The sequence below is a fragment of the Tamandua tetradactyla genome, chromosome 2, assembly GCF_023851605.1.
Source record: "Tamandua tetradactyla isolate mTamTet1 chromosome 2, mTamTet1.pri, whole genome shotgun sequence".
NCBI lineage: Eukaryota > Metazoa > Chordata > Mammalia > Pilosa > Myrmecophagidae > Tamandua > Tamandua tetradactyla.
Genome location: NC_135328.1, coordinates 79,695,009 through 79,717,390, shown reverse-complemented (window position 1 = coordinate 79,717,390; position 22,382 = coordinate 79,695,009). Strand labels below are relative to the sequence as shown.

At 37.5% G+C, this 22,382-nt stretch overlaps 1 protein-coding gene across 2 annotated transcripts in view; it reads left to right on the top strand.

Annotated features, from left to right (window-relative positions):
- The window catches only part of CNTLN (centlein), a 417,071-nt gene extending 414,570 nt beyond the window's left edge, over window positions 1-2,501 (top strand). The window contains exon 27 of one of the 2 annotated variants that reach the window (XM_077148088.1): window positions 1,828-2,501. The gene's annotated coding sequence lies outside the window, so the exon portion shown is untranslated. Of the gene's footprint in view, window positions 1-11; window positions 575-1,827 lie in introns of those variants that run through there. The other variant, XM_077148087.1, reaches the window with a different exon arrangement.
- Window positions 2,502-22,382: the final 19,881 nt, after the last annotated feature.

Genomic DNA, 22,382 nt, shown 5'->3' with positions numbered 1-22,382 from the left:
ATTTTCTTTAGAATTTTGCATCTATGTTCATACGGGATAATGTTAGAAGATACAAGATCAAGGCTGGTTCAGTTTTTGAAAATCAATCAGTTTAAGCCACCAATATTGAAAGACTAAAGAAGAAATATAACATGATCATAGAAATGAACACAGAAAAAGTATTTTACTGAATTTAACATAATTCATGGAAAAAAACTAAAAACTAGGAATAGAGAAGAACTTCTTCAATTTGGTAAGAAACATCTACAAAAAAACCTCCAGCTAACTTCACATTTACTGGTGAAAGACTGAATTTCCTCCCCTAAGATTAGGATGTCTGTTCTTATAACTCTTATTCAATGTAGTACTGAAAATTCTAACCAGTATAATGGCGAGAAAGTAAAATAAAACACATACACATTGGGAAGGAAGAAGTAAACCTGTATCTGTTTTCAGATAACTTGATTCTCATTGTAGACAGTCCTAAGGAATCTTAAGAAGAAAAAAAAACTAGTTGGGAGAATAAATGAGTTCAACAAGGTCTCAAGATAAAAAACCAGCACCAAAAAAATCGATTATATTTTTATATACTAGTAATGAAAATGTAGAAACCGAAACTTAAAGGGCAGTATCATTTACAATTGCTCAAAAAAATGAAATATTTAATGTAAGTATAACAACTTACGTGAACTGTATGCAAAAACTGCAAAACACTTATGAAAGAAATCAAGATCTAAAATCAATAGAGAGATGTACTATGTTCATAGGTAGGAAAACTCAACATATTAAAGATGTCAATTTTCAAATTAGTAGACAGGTTTAACACAATTCCTATAAATTTTCATCGATATGTTTTTGTAAATCTACGCAAGATTATTCTGTAATGTATATAGAAAGGCAGTGAAACTATGATAGCTAAAACAATCTTGAAGAAAAGTCAGAGGAATCACTCTACCTAATTTTAAGACTTATGTAACTACAGTAATCAAACTGCAAGGCATGGATGGAGGGGTAGACACAGATCAATGGAACAGAATAGAGAACTCAGAAATAAACCCAACCAAGTATAGACAACATTTTTGACAAAATATAAAAACAATTCAATGGAGGAAAGATAACCTTTTCAATAAATGGTGCTGCAGCAACTGGACATTCCTATAAGGTAAAAAAAAAAAATCTAAACTTCACATATTACATAAAAATTATTTCAAAATGGATCATAGATGTAAATGCAAAATTATAAAACCTTTAGATGATAACATAGAAAATCTCCAGGACCCATGACTTTGTGAGGAATTTTGGACATAATCCGTCACAGAAAAATTAATTGGAAGTCATCAAAAATGAAAACTTTTGCTCTGTGAAAGAGCCAGTTAAGAGAGTGAAAAGACAAGCTAAATACTGCAATAAAATATTTATAAACCACCTGACCAAAAAAAACTCATCCAGAATTAAAGAACTCTCCAAGCTCAGCAATAAAAAAAAAAAAAAAAGAAAGAAGGCAATCTTCTATGTGTAGCATTCATATCCTGGGAAATTAAGAAATAAATATAGAGGCCATGGCTGCTATAAACAAAAGTTGTCATGGTTGAATGTGTTTCAGAATACGGAACAGAGGAAAGGATGAATTTCACCATTCAGTACTCTCCTATTAAAAGTTTGCCTAGTGCCTGCCCATGCAAAAAAAAAAAAGTTTGCCTGTACTAATTACACCTGTATAATTATACAAGATCCTGCCCACTACACAAATTATTCTTGATTTAGAGGGTCTGTTTTAGTTTCCTAGGCTTCTTAAGCAAATACCATGAAATGGGTTGGATTAAACAATAGAAATTTATTCACTTACAGTTTTGAAGCTGAGAAAATTGTCCAAACCAAGACATCCTCAAGGTGATGCTTTCTCCCTGAAGACTGTGGCATACGGGGGCTGGCTGCTGTTGAACCTTGGTTCCTCTGTCACATGACAAGGCATGTGGTGGCATCTCCTGGTCTCTTCCTTCTCTCCCAGTTTCCATTTCAGCTTCTTCTTGTGGCTTTCTCTCTCTCTTCTGAATTATTCTGTTTATAAAGGATTCTGGTAATAGGATTAAAATCAATCCTGATTGGACTGGGTCACACATACCTTCACTTCAGACACCTTTAACCTCATTTAAAGGTCCTACTTACCATGGGTTCACACCCATAGAAATAGATTACATTTCAAGAACATGTTTTTCTGGCGTACCATACAACTTCAAACCACCATGGGGTCCAAAGTGAAAATTACTATAAGAAAGCTAAGCCTTTCTGAGTATCCTCAAATAACTGTAAATTCAAACAAAAGGGATGAATAACAAGACACACTGATCCTGTTCTGTAACTGGCCAAGATGTCTGTGTTCCAAAGTCTTCATGAAGTGGGCAGAAGAGTTGCTCTTTTTAATTCCTACATTCCATGCACATACCATTCTTTGGTATTGGCCCAAAATTTGTGAGATTTAATATAACAAATTATAATAAAAATAAGGCCTTTTCCTCGCCTTTGAGCAGAATGCTTTCATTACATAGATGTTTCTTAAAAAGATTGTTAGCTTACCTTATAATTTTTAAATATACAGACATATTGATTCTTTAATGTGTGTTTTTTTCTATTCTATGGTGGGTACTACAAGATTTCCCTTTTGCTACCCAGGCCTTGATTTCCTTCTTTCTTCTTAAATAGTCCACAAAACCACAATCTTGACATCTGTTTCTTCCAACACTTTTTGCCACAATCAGTTTTCCTTTCCCCTAAGATATCATCTTTGAGAATAATTTAAAATAAGGTGCATTGTAAATAATTCAATTATCCTGTCTACTATATCAAGAATTATGTTAGAAAAAACTGCCACTCTGTTAGAACTAACCCTGGCATGACCCAGAGTTACTATTACAGTGTTTGAAACTTCCCTTGCCTTGTGTCCCACTCCACTCTCAGAACCTAGAAAAAAATATGCCTTTTCCTACCTAAATCCACTCTTAACATATTTTTGCAAAGAGATTTTATAAGGAGAATAAAAGTAAAATATATAAATGCAGTTTGCATTATCCTATAATCTTTTATCTCAGGTCACTCCTACTAAGCCTGAAGAGAGAAAATCTTACTGTCTTTTTATGTGCTCCCTTAGGCTTGCAGCCTAGCTCTGGTCTGGACTTTTAATACCATTGTTTGTCTTATCTTACACAACTGACTACATCCTTTGGCTTGGCAGGTAATACTCTCCATTGTTTCTTAATACACCAGTTTTGGCACACTTCGTATCCATCCAGTGAAAGAAGAGAGTCAGAAAGAAGAAAATCATATCCAAGGCATTTTAAAAAAATTTCTAGCCTCTTTTTCTTTTTTATATAACTTTTAATTTTGAAGTAGTTTAACATGCATAAGAAGTTGCAAAAATACAGCTGGTTCTCCAGTACTCTTCACCTACTTTCTCCCTGTGAGAACATCTTACATAATCATAGTACATTGTCAAAACTAGGAAATTTACATCAGTGCAACATTATTAACTCAAATACAGAACATTTATTTGGATTTCACCTTGTTTTTACACTCACTGTTTTGTGTTTTGTGTGCATATAAATGTATAAAATTTCTTCACAGGTGTATAGATTCGCATAACCGCTAAAACTAGCACACACAACCGTTTCAATACCACAGATAATTCCCTTACATTACCCCTTACTAGTCAAACTATCCCAACTCTAACCCCTACCAATCCCTGATCTATTCTCCACTAATTTTGTCACTGAAAAGATTATATAAGTGGAATCAAAGAGTGTATAACCTTTGGAGAGAGGCTCTTTTCACTCAGCATTATGCCCTGTAATGTTCTGTGTCTCAATAGATCATTCCTTTTTATGGCTGAGTAACATTTCACTGAATTAATAAACACAATTCTCCCATCAAAAGGCATTTAGATTCTTTCAAGGGGTTTTCAGGTTGTGGCTATTATATACCACGTAAAAGCTATTATGAACATTCAGATGCAGGAGTACAATTGCTTGGTTGTGCTTAACTGGATAAGAAACCTCCAAACTATTTTCTAGAGCATTTGATAGACCCAGGAGCAATGCCTGAGGGATCGAGTTGCCCTGCATCCTCACCAGGACTGTATTGCCAGTGTTTTTTACTTTAGCCATTCAAATAGTTGTAGAGTGGTGCTATTTTCCCTTCTAAGTCTTCAAACTCCTCCATTCTCACCATGACCTCATATAAGTTATCATATTCTGGTTCTCTATATCCAGAACCTACTTTTGTAGTCTTCAGAGAGCATAGGTTGTTGGGAACAGAGTGATTGGGGTCAAATAGGGTGCAATCTATTTTCCAGACAAATTGCCTGAAAAAAATAACAGCTAGAATACCATGGGTTTTATAATGAATTTCTAAAAAGCATGTCTAATCATTATCTATTACTGGGTAACAAGTTGTCCCAAATCTTGGTGGCTTAAATCAAAGCATTTTTTATTTAGTTTTTGTGGGGCGAGGATCTGGGCACAGCTGAGCTGGGTCATTTTGCAGTCATCTCAAGGCTTGACTCGGCAGGATCCGTTCCATAGCTCACTCGTGATTTTGGCAGGATTTAGTTCCTTGTGAATTGTTGGATTGAGGACATTGTCCCTTGCTGACAGTTGCTGCAGGCTACTCTCAGCTGTTTACCCACATGGATCTCATCAATACGGCAACTTGCTTCATTAAAACAAGCAAGCAAAGAAAAGAGAAGAATGCAAGCAAGACCAAAGTCATGTCTTTTATAACCTCACTTCAGAAGTGGCATCCTGTCACTTTTCCCTTGTTCTGTTAGTAAAGCAGGGTACTAAATCACACAGACATCCACTCAGGGAGGGAACTACACAAGAGTAAATAAAGGAGGTAGGGATCATTAGGAGCTATTTCAGAAGCTACTTAAAACAGGTGTTTAAGATTGACAATCTAGATGAAAGAAGGGTTGCCAGAGAACTTTCCTTAATCCTGTCTTTACAAGGTAAGCATCAGTTTTACTTAGAATATTTCTTTGTGGTAATTTGGGGGAGAAAGACTGATGGAGCTTATGGGTTTCAAAATCACACCTACCTCTTGGTACCACTATAGGAGTGGTAACCCTCTCCAACTTAGTGTGAAAAGTAAGGGTCGCTCATTTAAAGATGTTCAACAGATGAATTTAAGATAGTATTTAATCTGCATCTCTAGACTTGAGTTCAAGAGGTCAGGAACAATTCAATTAGTCTTCCATGGCAAATGAAAAATAAGCAAAATTTAAAACCCAAAATTTTAGAAGGCCAAGTGAATTGATTGTATCACCTTTCTCATGCTCGAATGGCAGAAACATTGTTGAAACCAGGAAGCCTACAGGTATAAAGTGTTAAAGATTCGAGACAAGAACAAAACAAGCCTTGGTCTCCTCAATTATAACAAACTTTACAAATGGCCTTGGGAAGCCTCTAAAAATTAAGCTGGAAATCAAGGAATACTTTTCAATACATAATATTTGTACAGCATATTAATATTACTAGAAGGAAGAACAAAAAACTGTTAAGATTATCTCTGGAGAGACGAGGGGTCTGTACTTGCTCATCATGCTAAACTTTCAAAAATATAGTACATGTACTTACCATGCACTTCTTCCTCTCCCTAAAAACTCAGCAAATGGTGCTGCAATAATGGGATAATCACATAGAGAAAGAATAAATTGTGACCCCCACCATAAGCATACAAAAAAAATATATATATAACATGTACTGTATATATGTGGGCTTGATTTCTTTTTCAACTTAAAGGCAATTTTTAAGACTCTTCTAAACCATCCCTGATGCAAAGATAAATAAAATTGAAGTGGCAGATTGTCTAGGAAGTAATTAAAAGATAACTCCTTACTAAAAATCTATGGACAGAACTAAAGCTGTATTCAGAAGAAAACGATTAGCTCAAAAAACATTTTTTAAATGGGCTGAAAATAAATTTAAAACGCAACTTTTGAAATAGAAAAAGAACAAAACAAACAACGCTTAGCAAGAGATAATTCATGAAGGCAAAAGCTGAAATTAAAAAGAAAAACAACTAAAACAAGAGGCAAAACAAAGCTTTCAATTAATTGATTTAATTAGCCCTGGCAAGATAAATTATGGATAAAAGGGAGGAAAATGAAAATAGGCAACATTCAGAATTGGGAAAGATACAGAAGAGATCGAAAAAATTGTAAAATGATTTGTACAACACTATTTCAATCTTAAGGAGATGGATGGTGTTCTGAATTATGTAGGATTTAAAATTTGGATTCAGATGGAAGTCAGGTGCCTCACAAATAGGGAGCCAGAAGCAACAATGCATGAAATAAGATGGTTTATTACTTTCACGTCCTGGAGCAGGGAAGGAACTGGGAGTGGGGAGACTCAGCCAGCCGGTAGGTAGGGAGCACATCAGCAGGCGGTGAGGTCCCCGTGGGCGTGTTTGTGCCTTTATTATGGTCTAGGGGTGGTTGTTAGTAGATTTTCCAGGGGAGTCAAGGATTGGTTGGAATAACACAAAGATGCACAAAATGGGAGAGTGATTAGACCTCTAAGGATCATGGGGAGAGTTAGCTTATTCAGGCCAGCTGTGGACTCATGGTGAGTCATGAGTGGTGTGGAGTGTGTGGAGAGTGACTCATGGTTGGGGGAGGTGACTGATGTACTGAGGCTGGGGAGTAGAAATGGGTTAAAACTAGAGCAAAGGCCAAGAGGCCCTGAAAATGGATGCTGAGGCAGCGCAGATATAACGGAGGCCCAGGACAGAGAGCTGACTAACAAAATTTAATTAACCCAGGTTCACTTAAAAGTGATAGAAGGGCGGGCCGCGGTGGCTCAGCGGGCAAGAGTGCTTGCCTGCCGTGCCGGAGGACCCCGGTTCGATTCCCGGCCCCAGCCCATGTAAAAAAAAAACAAACAAACAAAATATAATAAAAACAAGAAAATGTTTGGGCGGGCCGCGGTGGCTCAGCGGGCAAAGTGCTTGCCTGCTATGCCGGAGGACCTCGGTTCGATTCCCGGCCCCAGCCCATGTAACAAAAAACGGAAAAACAAAATACAATAAAACAAGAAAATGTTTAAAGATGTTTCCCTTTCTTCCTTCCTTCCTTCTCTCTGTCTTTCCTTTAAAAAAAAAAAAAAAAAGTGATAGAAGGTCAAATAAACCAAAAACCATAATAGAAGTTAGAAACATGGTTCAAGGTCTGCAATTTAGAAAGGCACCAAGATCTGATGATTTTATCATTGACCTCTCTCAGGCCTTTAAAGAACAGATAATTCCTGTTACAACTATTCAAGGGAAAAAATAGTAGGAAGCAGAAGGAAAATTAGATCAATATCACTTATTAATATAAATATAAATATTCTAAGTAAAAATAGAAATTCTAATTATTTAACAACAGACCTGGCCAAGTAAGAAATAGATCACATGGTTCATTATAACAACAAAGAAGTAAATAATTTGATGTGGCATTTGATAAAAACTTAATGACCAGTATGTAATAAAATGTACCATAATCAATACCATCAAATTGATAAGAAAATTCAGAGCTGGAAAAGGCCTATAAATACATTAAGAGATTCTGAATCTCAATTGGGCATTAAAAATAACTTACCTCTCAGACTGGCCAAACATGAAAACTGGTAATATTCAGTGCTGGTGAGAATAGTATGTGGGTATAAGTACTCTCATCTATTGCTAGGGAAAATGTGGATTGCTAACTTTTTGCAAGGTGACAATATATCTGCTAAAAAATGGCCAGGAATGGTCTTTCTGGGAAACTACTCTGACAATAAAAGCATAAATAAATAGGAATAAATATAAATGAATACTTTATATGTAGAGACAAAAAGCAGTAAACAATTTCATTTTCTATCAGTGCAAAATGATTCAATAAATTGTTGAACATCCATATCTGTAGTTAACTTTTAAATATAAAGCATTGAATCTACATATATTCTATCCAGTAGAATTACATGATTGTATATTTTTTGTTTTTTTATTAAAATATAATTCACATATGGTAAAATTAACCCTTTGAAAGTGTACGTAATTCAGTGGTTTTAGCATATTCACAAGGCTGTGCAAACAGTACTACGCAATTCCAGAATATTTTCATCACCCCAAAAAGAAACCCTGAGCCCATTAGCAATCAAAAGTGCCAGAAAATTAATTCTCACCGGAGCAACCCTTAACCTGATTGACAGAAGTTGGTGTCTAAATATTACAGCTTCCTTGATCCTTCAGTGGGAAACCCTAAAACACACATTTACACAAGTTCCTAGTGTTCCCAGCAGGATTAAGCTCTAATTGCCCACAATGCTACCTCATGTGAAAATGCCCTCTTACTGGCTGTCTTCTCTTCCCTGTCTTTTCTTCCTTTTTTCCACTATTGCTGTTTCTTGGCATCATCTTAGTAAACCACTTGTATTCAAAGCCTTGTTTCTGCTTCTGCAAGATCCAAACTAAAGGAGTAGGTATCACAAATGGTCTTAGGAATCAGATTCCCTGGTTATGGTTATGGAATTTAATCATTCACTGTCTAGATGGCAACAAAGACCCCTTTGTTAGTGGTAAGTGGAGAGTGATAACCTCTAACATGCTGTATGATTATTAAGACTTATGTGTGGTGAATTGGGAGGGAGTTTAAGTGGGAAAAGATACATTTGTGTAATTTCTCTATTGAAAGATACAGAAGCAATAATAATTATAAGGGCTTGGGAATTGAAATTGGTTGGCTACTGTTAAGAGTTATTGATATATTGGGCGGGCCATGATGGCTCAGCAGGCAAGGACGCTTGCCTGCCATGCCAGAGGACCCGGGTTTGATTCCCGGTGCCTGCCCATGTAAAAAAAAACAAAAAAAAACGAGTTATTGATATATTGAAGGAAGACAATGCCAGCCTCAGGTCAACCAACTGTCAATTTAAAGCACATTGGAGAAGTCTAAGGACTGATTTGGCACCATTTAAAAAGATCTCTTCATCTCCTGCAGCCAGAAGGCATACTGGGACTGACATGAAACTCAAGACCTGATTGTAGTTAACAGTAAATTTACTTAAAAAAAGGGATGATTGCATAGCTCCAAAAAAAATCAAATTGCTTTGATTCTAATGTCCCCAGCAAGTCTCCTGTACAAAGTCAGGGCCCCTGAAAGAGAAGGGGTGGGATGCCAAGAACTGGGGTGAGGACTTCAGTGTAAATGCAACTGAAAATTTTGAACCCTCAATTTCCTCTGAACCCCCAGGGGCTGGCAAAAGAGGCCCTACCCCTCTATTGCTGGAAGATAGTGAAGCGCGTTTCCCACCCTCACTCCCCTGCACAATCTGCATTCCTCGCTTGGCATGGCTTAATGCACAGACGACGGAATGGGCTGTGGAAGAAAAGATTTTTTTATGCCAGTGGGAGGGCAGGGGGAACTTCACAAATCTGCTCCCCGTAGTGATATTTTGCGTGGCTTTTATTCATGTTAGAGGCAAAGTTAAATCATCTTGGGTAACATGTAATAGGGGTCTGGAGAACTTCATTAGTTCCTTATCTCAGTTATTTACTACATCCTTTAGGATCACATCCTCTAAGATACATGGTGCATGGTTCCTCCAAGTCTGTGGCCATAGATGAGAGAACACAAACAATAGTGCTTGATGTATAGCTTAATTGGTGTCTATTCATACCTGGGGGCATGTTCTAGATATTACTCGTCTGTGAGACTCAAACTTAAATATGCAGTTTGTTTACAGTTTCAAAGTTACATTTAAAATGCTAACACTACAGATAGAAATCTTTCCTTCCCTGGAGACCATGTAGACTTCACCTGAGACAAATGTATTTCAAGATGATACTTGCTTCCCTCAAAGTCTTTCTTTTAAAATCAATGACTAGGAAAAGTTGCAGCACAACTCAACAGTAGAAGTATGGTCCCTGCTACAGACGTAAAGAGGTATTTCACTAAAAGAGCTACAGAATCCAGCTAAAATAGAAATCAACAGGAACTGGAAAATGTGACTGGAAATGGTTCATCAGCTTGACTGGAAATGGGCAGAATATAAGGTCAAGTATGGAGAGTTAGCAGATCTGGAGGCACTTTCGTGTGATTCAGAATTTAGCATCCTGGCAAGGACACCGGAGACTGGTTTTTATTTGCTCCTGGGCTGATTCCTTGAAGATTAGAGAAAAAAAAAATAGCCTACTGAAAATTAGATGGAGATGCCTTGCCTAGCCTAGCAGAGTATTGAAGTCAAAAGGCTCTAAGAGTGGGCACATTAGACTAGATTTATTATAAAAGACAGGAGAACTCAGCAACTGACTATGTTCCCCAAGAGAGTCTAAAGGACACCCTACAAGAATGTTCTAATGAGAAGGGCTCTAGCAATCTCTGAGAAGTCTCTTGGTGACTTATTCCATAGACCGGTTTCCACTGTGGAAATGGGCTCCCTGGTGACAATTAAGATGAAAGGATTCTGAAATATCAGAGACCAACTGATATTCTCCAAGACAAGGAGCAGCAAATGAGACGTAATTGCTATACAGCAAAGCTAGAATGGCAACTAGAGGCTGCAATCCTCCGGGATTTGTGGTGATAGTTAACAGACCATGATGTTCCTAGGGATGAAATGGACAGATAGGTAGTCAATAGGCCATTTCTTGATCCAGACAATCAGATAAGCTCAAGAGTGCAATAGATATTTATAATCCCTCCCCGTTTCCAGACTTAAACCTCATACCTGGATCCCACTGATTGAAGTTGGTGGGGGTGAGCCAAATGACCATGAGGAAGGATCCTGCAACACCTCAGAGATACAGTAATGATTTTCCCAGTTCTTCCCCCAAAGGGGCTTGGAGTTACAGAGTAATTCCATGCTGTGGAAAGGGAAATCTTCCTTTTTTTGATGTTTGTGGGTACAGAATCTGAAATGACACTGGTACCAGGATGTAAAAACCATCATGATCCCTGGTTAGAGTGGATCATACCAAGATGAGGTGGTAAGTGCATCTCTGGTCCAAGTCTGCATTACAGTGGGTTCTATGGGTCTAGAAATATACCATGTGATCATTTTTCTAGTCTTACTTGGGGCATTATTGAAATGGATGCAATTTTAAGCTGGTCAAGTCCACGCATTTGTTTCCTGACCTGTGGAATAAGAGTCATAATGGTAGGAATGGCCAAATGGAAACTTCTGGAACTACTTTCTGCTCAGGCCTTATAATAAGTGGGAAACAATACTGCATCCTCATTATAATTGCAGAAATCAGGTCAATCTTAAAGACAAAGGATGCAGAGATGCAGTCATCTATCACATTGGCCCTTGCAAAAATCATGACAATTGATTGTGGATTGCCATGCACTTACCTAGGTGGAATTCCCAATCACAGCTACTGTCTGAATTTAGTATTTTTATCAAAAGAGATCAACCAAGCCCCAGGCAAATGCTATGCAGCTCTTAAAATGGCAAATTCATTTGCTTCAACCCCAAAAAGAAAGATCAAAAAGCATTATGGGGTGAACAGGTGGTTCGGTGGTAGAATGCTCACCTTCCATGCAAGACACCCAGGTTCGATTCCTGGACCATGCCCCCCCCCCCCAATAAAAAAAAAAATGCATTATGCACATAGGCACTTACTTGGAACAGACAGGAAAACACATTCACAGTTTGCCACAAGGTTATATTAACTCTCCTGCTCTTTGTCACAATAAAGTCTAAAGGAATCTTGATCTGATGCTCTGCAGAATATATCCTTGTCCACTATGTTAATTGGACCTGATGAGCAGAAATTTGCAAGTATCCTGGATGCTCTATTAAGCACGACTCCAAAGGATGGAAAGCAACCCTACAAAGCTGTAGGACCCTGCCCCATCAAGAATTTTTAGGGACCTAAGGATTCAAGACATTCTAGGACGTCCCTTCAAAAGTATAGGATGAATCCTAGAACTTCTCACCTAGAAGAAAGCACAGCACTGGGGTAGGCTTCTTCAGATTTTGAAGACAGTTGCATCTCACTTGGAAATACTTCTCTGGCCCATTTATTGAATGACTCAGAAGGCCCAAAACAAGAGAGGGCTTTGCAACAGGTTCAGACTGGGGTGTAAATGGCTCTCCCATTTAAACCAATGGCCCCGCATGTTCCACAGTGTTAAAGATACTTATGGTAAATAAGGATGCTGCGAGGATTCTGTGGCAAGCCCCAATGGGAGAGTCATAGCACAGACCTCTAGGTTTCTGGAGCAAGGCTATGCCATCCACAGCAGAGAGCTAGTCACTGTTCAAAAAGGAACCCTAGGCAAGCTACTGAGTGCCTAACCATGGGACACAAAGGGACTGTGTGTCCAGAACAGAGCTTCCAGACCCACTAAGTCATACATTAGAGTGGTATCCTATTTTATAATACATTCAAATATTTATGAAGGCAAATTTACTACCTAGGTAGTTTATTGTTTTCTAGTTACAATAAAATAATAAAATAATTGCCGATGGAGCTTTAAAATTGTGGTCCTATCAAATTTACATTAATAATTAGAAATTGTTTTTATGTAACAATTGCATGCAAACAATTCCTTTGACATAGTTTGTCCATTTTCTATTATCTTTTGCCTTCCTCTGAAACTTCTTCCCCACCTTAACATTATATATTTTAAATATCTCCTGTATTCTATCTAGTATAAGTTATGTAGATTTTCTTTTACATGTTGATTTTAATCCAGCTAGAATTTATTTTATGTGTACTGTGACTTAGGGATCTATTATTTTTCTAAATTAGTAGTTCATTTTTCCATCACTAAGTCTTTCCTTTCCCCTATGGTATGAAATATTGCCTTCATAATACAGTAATTCGTCAACTAAATATGGGTCTCTTTATGGATTCTCTACTATGTGCCATTGACCTTCTGTGCTATTAGTACTCAGTTTAATTATTATGGCTCTATATTGCTTCTTGATATCCAATAAGGTATATCCTTTTCAGTGTTCTTTTGTTTGCATGTGTGTTGTATTTGTGAGAGCCTATTCTCATGAAGTTTCTCTTCCAAATACATTTTAATTGAAATTTTTACTGAGATGACTATAAATTCTCATACAATTGTAAGATTCAATATGGTAAGACCTCATGTACACTTTGCCCAGTTTCCCCCCCAAAGCAGCACTTTGTGAAACTATAGTCTAATATCAAAACCAGGCTTTTAGCATTGATAACAATTCACCAATACTTGTTTGGATTTCCCCAGTTTTATTTGCACTCTTGTGAGCGTGGGTTTAGTTCTCAACAATTTCATCACGTGTATCCATCACCACATGCAAGATACTGAGCTGTTCCATCACCACACTCACCTACCACCCAAACACCAATTCCTAACCACTGGTATTAACCTGTTCTCTCTTTCTAAAATTTTGTTCTTTCAAAAATGTTATATAAATGGAATCATACATTGTATAACCTTTAGAATTGGCTTTTTCCCACTCAGCAAAATTCCCTGTAGGGAATTTTGATTCGTCCATGTTGTTGCATGTATCAATAGTTCATTCTTTTCTGGCTGAGTACTATTCTATTTTATGGATGTTGCACAGTTTATTAAACTAGTTATCTGTTGAAGGACATGCCAATTTTTGACTATTACAAGTAAAGCTGCAATGAACATTTGTGTACGTGTTTGTGGGAAATCATCAATTTCCATTCCTGCAGGATTAATGCACAACCCAAGAGTGCAATCATTAAATTGTATGGTAGTTGTATGTTTAATTTAAGAAGCTCCTAAATTGTTTTCCATAATGGCTGTACCATTTTACACACCTATCCAGCAGTATATCTGCATCTTCATCAGCATTGGTGTTGCCACTATTTTTTATTTTAGCAGTTCTGATGGATTCATGGTGATATTTTTTGTGGTTTCAATCTGTGTTTTCCTGATGGTTAATAATGCTTTACAGGTTTTCATGTTTATTTGCCATCTAGATAGCCTCTTTAGTGAAATGTCTGTTCATGCCTTTGCCAGTTTTCTAATTTAATTTTTTCTTTTTACTGTTGAATTTTGAGAGCTCCTTGTATAATCTTCATGCTAGTCTTTTGTTATATATGTGTTTGCAGATATTTTTTCCTATTCTGAAGCTGGTCTTTTCATCCGTCACACAAGGTCTTTCTCAAAGACAAAGTTTTTAATGTTGAAGAAGTCTACTTTACCACTTTTGTCTTTTATGAAACATCTTTTGGTGTGAATTATAAGAAATTTTTACATAGCTCTCAAATCCCAAAGATTTGAGAAAAAAATCTTTTTTTGTTTGTTTTGTTTTATAGTTTTATGTTGAGCTTTTTTAAGCCTGTCCTTTGTTTTTATTTTTCTGAGCTGTTTATTTAGCTGTCTATTTTATATTTTTAAAAGTTTTTTTTTAACTAAGGAAGTTGCAGGTTTACAGAAAAGTCATGGAAAAACTACAGTGTTCTGAAATGCACCACTGTTGTTGACCCTTTACATTAGTGTGGTGCAATTGATGATAGAATATTAAAATGGTACTAGTAACTATAATCCATAGTTTATAGTAGCTATATATTTTCACAAATACTATCTTATTATTAACACCTTTATTAGTGTTATACATTTGTCATAATTAAAGGACATTGTTACATTATTCACCTGAGTCCATCATCCACAACAGAATTCACGGTGTTCTATTGTCCTGTGTTTTTCTTATAACTTTCAGTCGAGTAACAGACACAGTCCAAAACTTCCCCTTTCAACCACATTCACATACATAATTCTGCAGTCCCAGTAATGTGCTACCATCACCACCATCCTTTCCCAAACTTTTACAATCAATCTAAATAGGAATTCCATATGAAATAAGTATCAATTTCCCATTCTCTATCCCTAATTATCCCTTGGTAACCTATATTCTAGACTCTAACTCTATGAATTTGCTTATTATAATTAGCTCATTTTAATGAGATCATACAACATTTGTTCTTTTGTGCTTTGCTTATTTAACTCAGCATAATGTCCTCAAGCATGTTGTTGCATGCTTCAGGATTTCATTCCTTTTTATAGGTGGATATTATTCCATTGCATGTGTATACCACATTTTGTTTATCCATTCATCTGTTGATGGACACTTGGGTTGCTTTTATCTTTTGGCAATTGTGAATAATGCTGTTATGCACATCAGTGTGCAAATATATGTTCGAATCCTTGCTTTCAGTTCTTTAGAGTATATACCTAGTAGGGGGATTGATAGGTCATAAGGTAATTCCATATCTAACTTCTGAGGAACTGCCAAACTGTCTATCATGGCAACTGCAACATTTTACATTCCCACCAGCAAAAAATAAGAGTTCTTTTTTCACCACACCACTTCAACACTTGTGTTTTTCTGTTTGTTTGTTTTTTAATAGTAGGTGTGAAATGATATCTCATCTTGATTTTGATTTGTATTTCCCTTACAACTAATGAAGGTGAGCATCTTTTCAAGGGCTTTTAGCCATTTATAATTCCAAGAAATGTCAGTTCAAGTCTTTTGTCCATTATAAAATTGGGTTGTTTATCGTTTTATTATTGAGTTGTAGAATTTCTTTGTATATTCTGGATATTAAACCCTTATCAGATATATGGTTTCCAAATATTTTCTCCAATTTTGTAAGGTGTCTTTTTTGCTTTTCAAAGTCCTTTGAAGCATTAAAATATTTAATTTTGAGGAGGTCCTATTTATTTATTTTTTCTTTCATTGCTTGTACTTTGGGTGTAAAGTCTAAGAAATCATTGCAAAACCCAAGATCCTGAAGATCCTTCCCTACGTTGTGTTCTAAGGTTTTATAGTCCTGGCACTTATATTTAGGCCTTTGATCCATTTTGAGTTAATTTGTGTATATGGTATGAGATAAGGGTACTCTTTCATTCTTTTGCATATAGACACACAACACTACCAGCATCATTTCTTGAAGAAACTATTCTTTCCCCATTGAGTGGACTTGACAGCCTTGTCAAAAATCAATTAGGTGGGAAGGAAAAATATGAGAGGATTGTATTGTAGCCCATGACAAACTCTGGGATCTTATATTTAATCCTCCAATCCATGAATGCAATGTTTTGAGCAGAGTTTTATAGTTTTCTGAATACAGGTACTTTACATCCTTGGTTAAATTTAGTCCTAGATATTTGATTCTTTTAGATGTTATTGTAAATGGAATTCTTTTCTAGATTTCCTCCTCAGATTGGTGATTACTAGTGTATAGAAACACTGCTGATTTTGCATGTTGATCTTATAACCTACTTTCCTCCATGCATTCATTAGCTCTAGTAGGCGTGTAGATTTTGCAAGACTTTGGAAATACAGGATCATGTCATCTGTAAATAGGGAAAGTGTTACCTATTCCTCTCTAATTTGGATGCATTCTATTTCTTCCTCTTGCTCTAGCTAGACTTTCTAGCACAATGTTGACAGTTGGCATTCAGTGCTATTACTGTAAATGTAGTACTTACTTCAACGATTTTGTCCTTTGGCTTTTATTTGTCATGTCTTATTTTTGTCTTTCTTTTTAACTTTTTTTAGGTATCTTTACTGATAATCTTTATTTCTACTCTCTTCCCCAAGCCTCTCTCCTGTCTTTTCTTTTCAGTCTACAGGACTCCCTTTACTCCCTTTAGAATTTCTTGTAGAGCACCTCTCTCATTAATAAACTCTCTCAGCTTTTGTTTATCTGTAAATATTTTAAAGTGCCCCTCATTTATAAAGGACAATTTTCCTGGAAATCAAATTATTGGTTGGCAATTTTTCTCTTTCAGTATCTTAAATATATCATACTATTGCCTTCCAGCCACCAGAATTTCTGATGAGAAATCAGTACTTAGTATTGTTGAAGATCCCTACATGTGGCAAATTACTTTTTTCTTGCTGTTTATAGAATTCTCTCAATTTCTGGCAATTGACAGTCTGTTTGGTGTCTGCAGTGGTTTGGAGTTTTTATGTACCCCAGAAAAGGTCATGTTCTTTTAATCCATTTTTGTGGGTGCAGACCTATTGTGGGTGGGAACTTTGGTTAGATTGTTTCTATTGAGATGTGACCTACCCCATTTAAGGTGGGTCTTACTTCTTTACTGGAGCCCTTTATGAGAGGATAAAAGGCAGAAACACAGAAAGTTAGTGAGAAATGCCCAGTAGAAGCAAGAAGGACCCACAGGAGCTGAGAGAACCATGGAAATGGGAACCTAAGAGAGAAGGACCAGAAGATGTTTCCATGTGCCTTCCCATGTGATAGAGGAATCCCAGATCCCAGCAACCTTTCTTCAGAAAAGGTATCTTATGCTTGATGCTTTAATTGAGACATTTTCATGGCCTTAAACTGTAAATCTGTAAACTAATAAATCCCCATTGTAAAAGCCACCCCATTTCTGGTATATTGCCTTCTGATAGCTTTAGCAAACCAAAATGGTATCTGTCTTGGAGTGGATTGATTTGGATTTATTCTGTTTGGGGCATTTTGCATCTTTTGGATATACATCTTTTTGCCTTTTCATAAGAGTCAGGAAATTTTCAGCCATTATTTCCTCAAATATTCTTTCTATCCCTTTTTCCTTCTCTCCTTCTTCTTGGGACACCCATGATGCATATGTTTGTACACTTTGTACTGTCATTGAATTCCCTGAGATCCTGCTTCCTTTTTTCCATTCTCTCTAGCTGTTTTGTTTTTGCATGGGCAGGCACTAGGAAACAAATCTCTAGCTGTTTTTTTGTCTGTTCAGTTTCAGATGTCCTGTCTTCTGGCTCACTGTTTCTTTCTTCTGTCTGTTCCAATCTACTGTTGTTTGCTTCCAGTGTATTTTTAATCTCATCTGATGTGACTTTCAGTCTCATAAGATCTGTTATTTTTTTCATGCTTTCATATTCTTCTTTGTGCTCACCCAATGTCTTCCTTTTTTTTTTTTTTTTTTTTCCCAAGGGCAGGCACCGGGAATGAAACCTGGGTCTCTGGCATGGCAGGTGAGAACTCTGCTACTGTGCCACCATTGCCTGCCACCCAATGTCTTCTTAATGTCCCTCTCTTTAGCCATATTTTCCTTCGTTTCCTTAAATTGACTTAGGAAATTTGTTTGAATGTCTTTCATTAGCTTTTCCAAATTCTGAATTTGTGTCTCCTCTGATTTTTTAATTTGTTCCTTTGATTGGGCTATATCTTTCAGTTCTTAGTATGGCTTATAACATTTTGCTGATATTTGGGCCTCTGACTATCTTGATCAGTTTATTCTGAAGGTCAGTTTCTGTCTTGTCTAGGATTTTGCTATTGATTGGGTTTGTATTAGGGCTCTTCTTCGACAGTTGGTTCATCAGTACTTCCCAGCCAAGACAGGGCCAGGTACCTGTGCAGGTGGTGTAGACCAGGTCTAAAGGGCTCTGGGGGTCAGAAAAGTCCCCCAAATCCTTTTTTTTTCATCCCCTTCCCAAGATTGTGCTTTCTTGACCTACCCAGTAGGTGGCATTTTTCAACAAAATTTCTTTTTTACTTTTCACCAAAGATGTGCTTTTATGGCCTCCCAAGCAGATGGTCTTCTCTCACACCCTGTGCTCTGCAGCCCCATGAAGGCAGGGTATTTAAGCCCTTTACCAGCTTCATCTCTGACGTGAATCGAAACAATGGCATGGCAGCATCTGACAAGGATGGGCTATAACAGAAGGATCCAGAGGTCTAAATTTGCCAGCCAAAAGCTGGGTCAGGACTGAGCAATGTCCCCTTGTTCTTGGGGTGAGGGTCACTCATGGCCTTCTTAACAGTGCTAGGTATTTGTGGCCGTCTCCTGCTCAGTGCAGATATACAAGAGGCCCTGCCTCTGTATTGTTCCTCCAGTCCTGGGGTCACAAACCTTTGTCTCCTTCTTGTAACCAACTTTCATATTTCTCCTTTAGGCTGTCTCTTGTATTACTTTCATGGTTTCTAGTTATATTTAACAAAGAGGAGCAGGGAGAAATTAGTCTACACCATCTTGTCTAGAGTGCAAGGTTTTCCAGATAAATATTAGCAATTTTCATTAAAAACAACATAGTGATCTTGTGACAAATAATTTGGGTCTCCATTGATGATCTTGAAAAGAGGAGTTTTAGGGAACCCACTCCAGTTGTAGCAGATTATGGAAATATTGCTCCCATTCTTCCCCCTTCCCAGTAATTGGATTGTGTAGCCACAGTCTTTGGTATGCTTTTTCATTGTGAGCAGGGTCTATTTTCCTATCGCTTGACTCTGGGCTGGGACATTTCCTTGCTTTAGCCTATGGGGTAGTAACCAACCTGTGAAATCTGCTCTCTTTGTCTCCAACATCACCAGAAGTCAATCTTCCTAATATAAGTGTTGCCTTCTCAGCCTGAGCCCCAGAATAAATACAAATGCATCAGACCTGAGCCAACCTTCAAAGAGGAACCAGCCCAGCCAGACCTATAGCTTTAAGCTGAGCCCAGCTTAGATCAGTTGATTGTCCATCAAGCCATAGACTCCAGAGCTAAATTAATTCCAATTTTTGCATGCCACTAAGATTTTGTGGCTGTTTGGTTTACAACATTATTGTTGCCATAGGTAACTGAAAGAGTTAACTAGTAGCTCCTGTGAAAGATGTACCTTTATTTCCTTTTCCTCATTCATGCTCCCTGCTAGAAGCTGCAGCCAGCATCCTAACCCAGGATAAAAGCAGTGTAGTAGGACAAGCAACCGGAAGCTAGAAGGAACCTATGTCTTGGGTCCTGGATGACTGCAGGGACTTCCAGGAAGCCCTGGACTGCCTACTCCAGACTTTTTATGTTTAATCCATTGCTATTTAGGGATTTCTGTTAAATGCAACCAAACCTAATATGTACTGATACACAAATGATCTGTGCATTGACAAATACTATGGCCAATTTCATTCCTCATCTCACTTTACATCTCAAAAAGTGAACAGTGCCCTTCTCCCTCCCAAGGGAGAAGCTTCCATTTTGTCAGACCAAAAAATCTTGGACTCATTCTTGTCTCCTCTTTTCAGGCAAACCTTCCACTCAATCCATTAGCAAATTCTATTGACTCTCCTCTCAAAATGTGTCAAGAACTCAGGTGGGCCATGGTGGCTCAGCAGGCAGAGTTACTGCCTGCCATGCCAGAGACCTGGGTTTGATTCCCAGTGCCTGCCCATGCAAAAAAAAAAAAAAGGTGTCAAGAACCCAACAACTTATGCCATTTTCACTCTAGCTTAAACCTGCAACTGAAACCATTGCATTTTCTTTGTTTCCTCAACTTAAGCTTTTGCTCTAATATAGACTATTCTCCACCCTGGAATTCATTTAAACATGTTAGATCATGTTACACCATTGCTCAAAATCCTCCAATTGTTTCGATTTACTAAGAATAACAGCCAAAGTTCTTTCTATAGACTTCAAAACCTGTATGAACTGGTCTCCAGTTACCTCTCAGACTTCGTCTCCTTTTTACTCATTCCACTCTGGCTACTCAACCTGTGCCCAGGTCTTTATCTAGAACTCTCTTCCCCTTGAAGTCAAATCATTTTCCCTTCTCTCCATTCATGCCTTTGCTCAAATTCACCTTGCTTCCCCTAACTACCCTATTCAAAATGGCACACTCCATCCTGTCCCTCTCTTTCATCCTATCCAAACTTTTATTTATTCTTTGTTGTATTTCATATCCTTTTTCTTCCACAGACTTTAAGCCTCATGGCACCAAGATTGTGTTTGTTTAGTTTTAAGTTTTAATTTTGTGGTTGGAACCCCAGTGCCTAGACCAGCACCTGGCATATAGTAAGGACTAAATAAACAGACATTTATCTTGACACAGTAAAATGTGTACATATTCACAGAGTTATGGAATCAAAGGGTGAGAAAAATTAGATGTTTCAAAGTATTTAACATGTCTAGTTAAGTGCCAGTATTAGAACCGAGACCTCCTGACTTCAATTCAGCATGCTTTCTCCTAGACCAGTGTTGCCCAAACTTATTTTCATTATTGTCCATCTAAAGAGCTTTTTTTGACTTTTTCTTCCTAATCACTACCCCACATATACATCAACAATTTTAGTACAACCGATATATAGTATATCTGTTTGCATACAGTGGCCCTTTGGAGGGCCATACATTATTGTAATATTTAAGTCTTCTGCCCCAGAAGAACCAATTTTCAGCCCCTATGTTGCCCCCATTGATAATGCATGGACTAGACCAATGCAATCTGATAATGGCAGCAAACGAAACATTTATTTTTCTGTAATCTGGAGAAGAATTCTGTTAGCACTCATACATACATATTCTAGTTCTGCCTGTGGCCTATGGTGGCATTATCCTTCTCCACCCGCTTTGAAGTTACGTGAGGCCATGTGACTTGCAATGGAAGTAGGGTGTGTTATCTCCAAGTAGAAGCTTTAGGAGCCACTGCACGATTCTCCCTTCTCTTCATTCTGCCCCTTTGATTATGGGAGCAGAGGGTGAGGGGGCACCTCTAAGAGTCTGAGTGACTGAGTGATAGTGAGGAGCAGAGCTGCCCTGGTGGCTCACAGTGGATCATTTACGTGAGTGAGAAATAAATTTCTATTGTGAAAAACCAGTGAGATTTGGGGGGTGTTTGTTACCACGGGAAAGCCTAGCCCATCCTGACTGCTACAGTACTGCAAGGGAGAAAAAGTTTAGTACATAAAATTAACCCTTATTCCCATTTTAATTTTAATTGACCATAGTCCTCAAAAGGAAAAACAATAACAAAGTCATAAAATACACACAAGTACAATTTTTTTGAAATTATATTCAAGATTTAAAATTTACTGGCCTTATTATTTGTTTAATTCAAAAGCACATATAGAACAAGGGTTATAGCTTTAATTCAAATATAGATTGACATGTGGGTAAATACAGGGAGTGGAGGACCACTGCCAGGACTCTGAAGGCTCAGTGCTAGTCCACATTTTCTTTGCAAGATATATGGTTCTGAATCATGGGCTTCATTACCAATGAAAAAATGTATGTGTTTATTGAATTTGTGTGACCTTTTCCTCCAACAATCTCAAGGCACCAAACTTTTAGCACATCCATTCCTTAAGTAATTTTAACATGCAGAGAGGATGAGAAGGTCAGACAATTACAAGCAGTCTGCTAGCCAGTGTCAGCGGGATGCATTGGGTGTCAGTAGAGTTTCTATTTCAGATATTAACAATCAGAGCATAAAGCTACAGTATAACTGAGGTGAGGCAAGAGGCATGCCAGGAATATGCTAAATAACCCTGGGAATTGGGGCAGTGCAGCCAGCCTTCTCAAAGTTTAGGAGAGGAGCCAGTAAAGGGCAGTGTTTTCAAAAGTAAGACCAAGGGTTTTTATCAGCAAAGATGCCTAATACAAGATCCTCAGCAGCATTCAAATATTATTTTGTCTGGTGTGAATTCAGCCATCAAT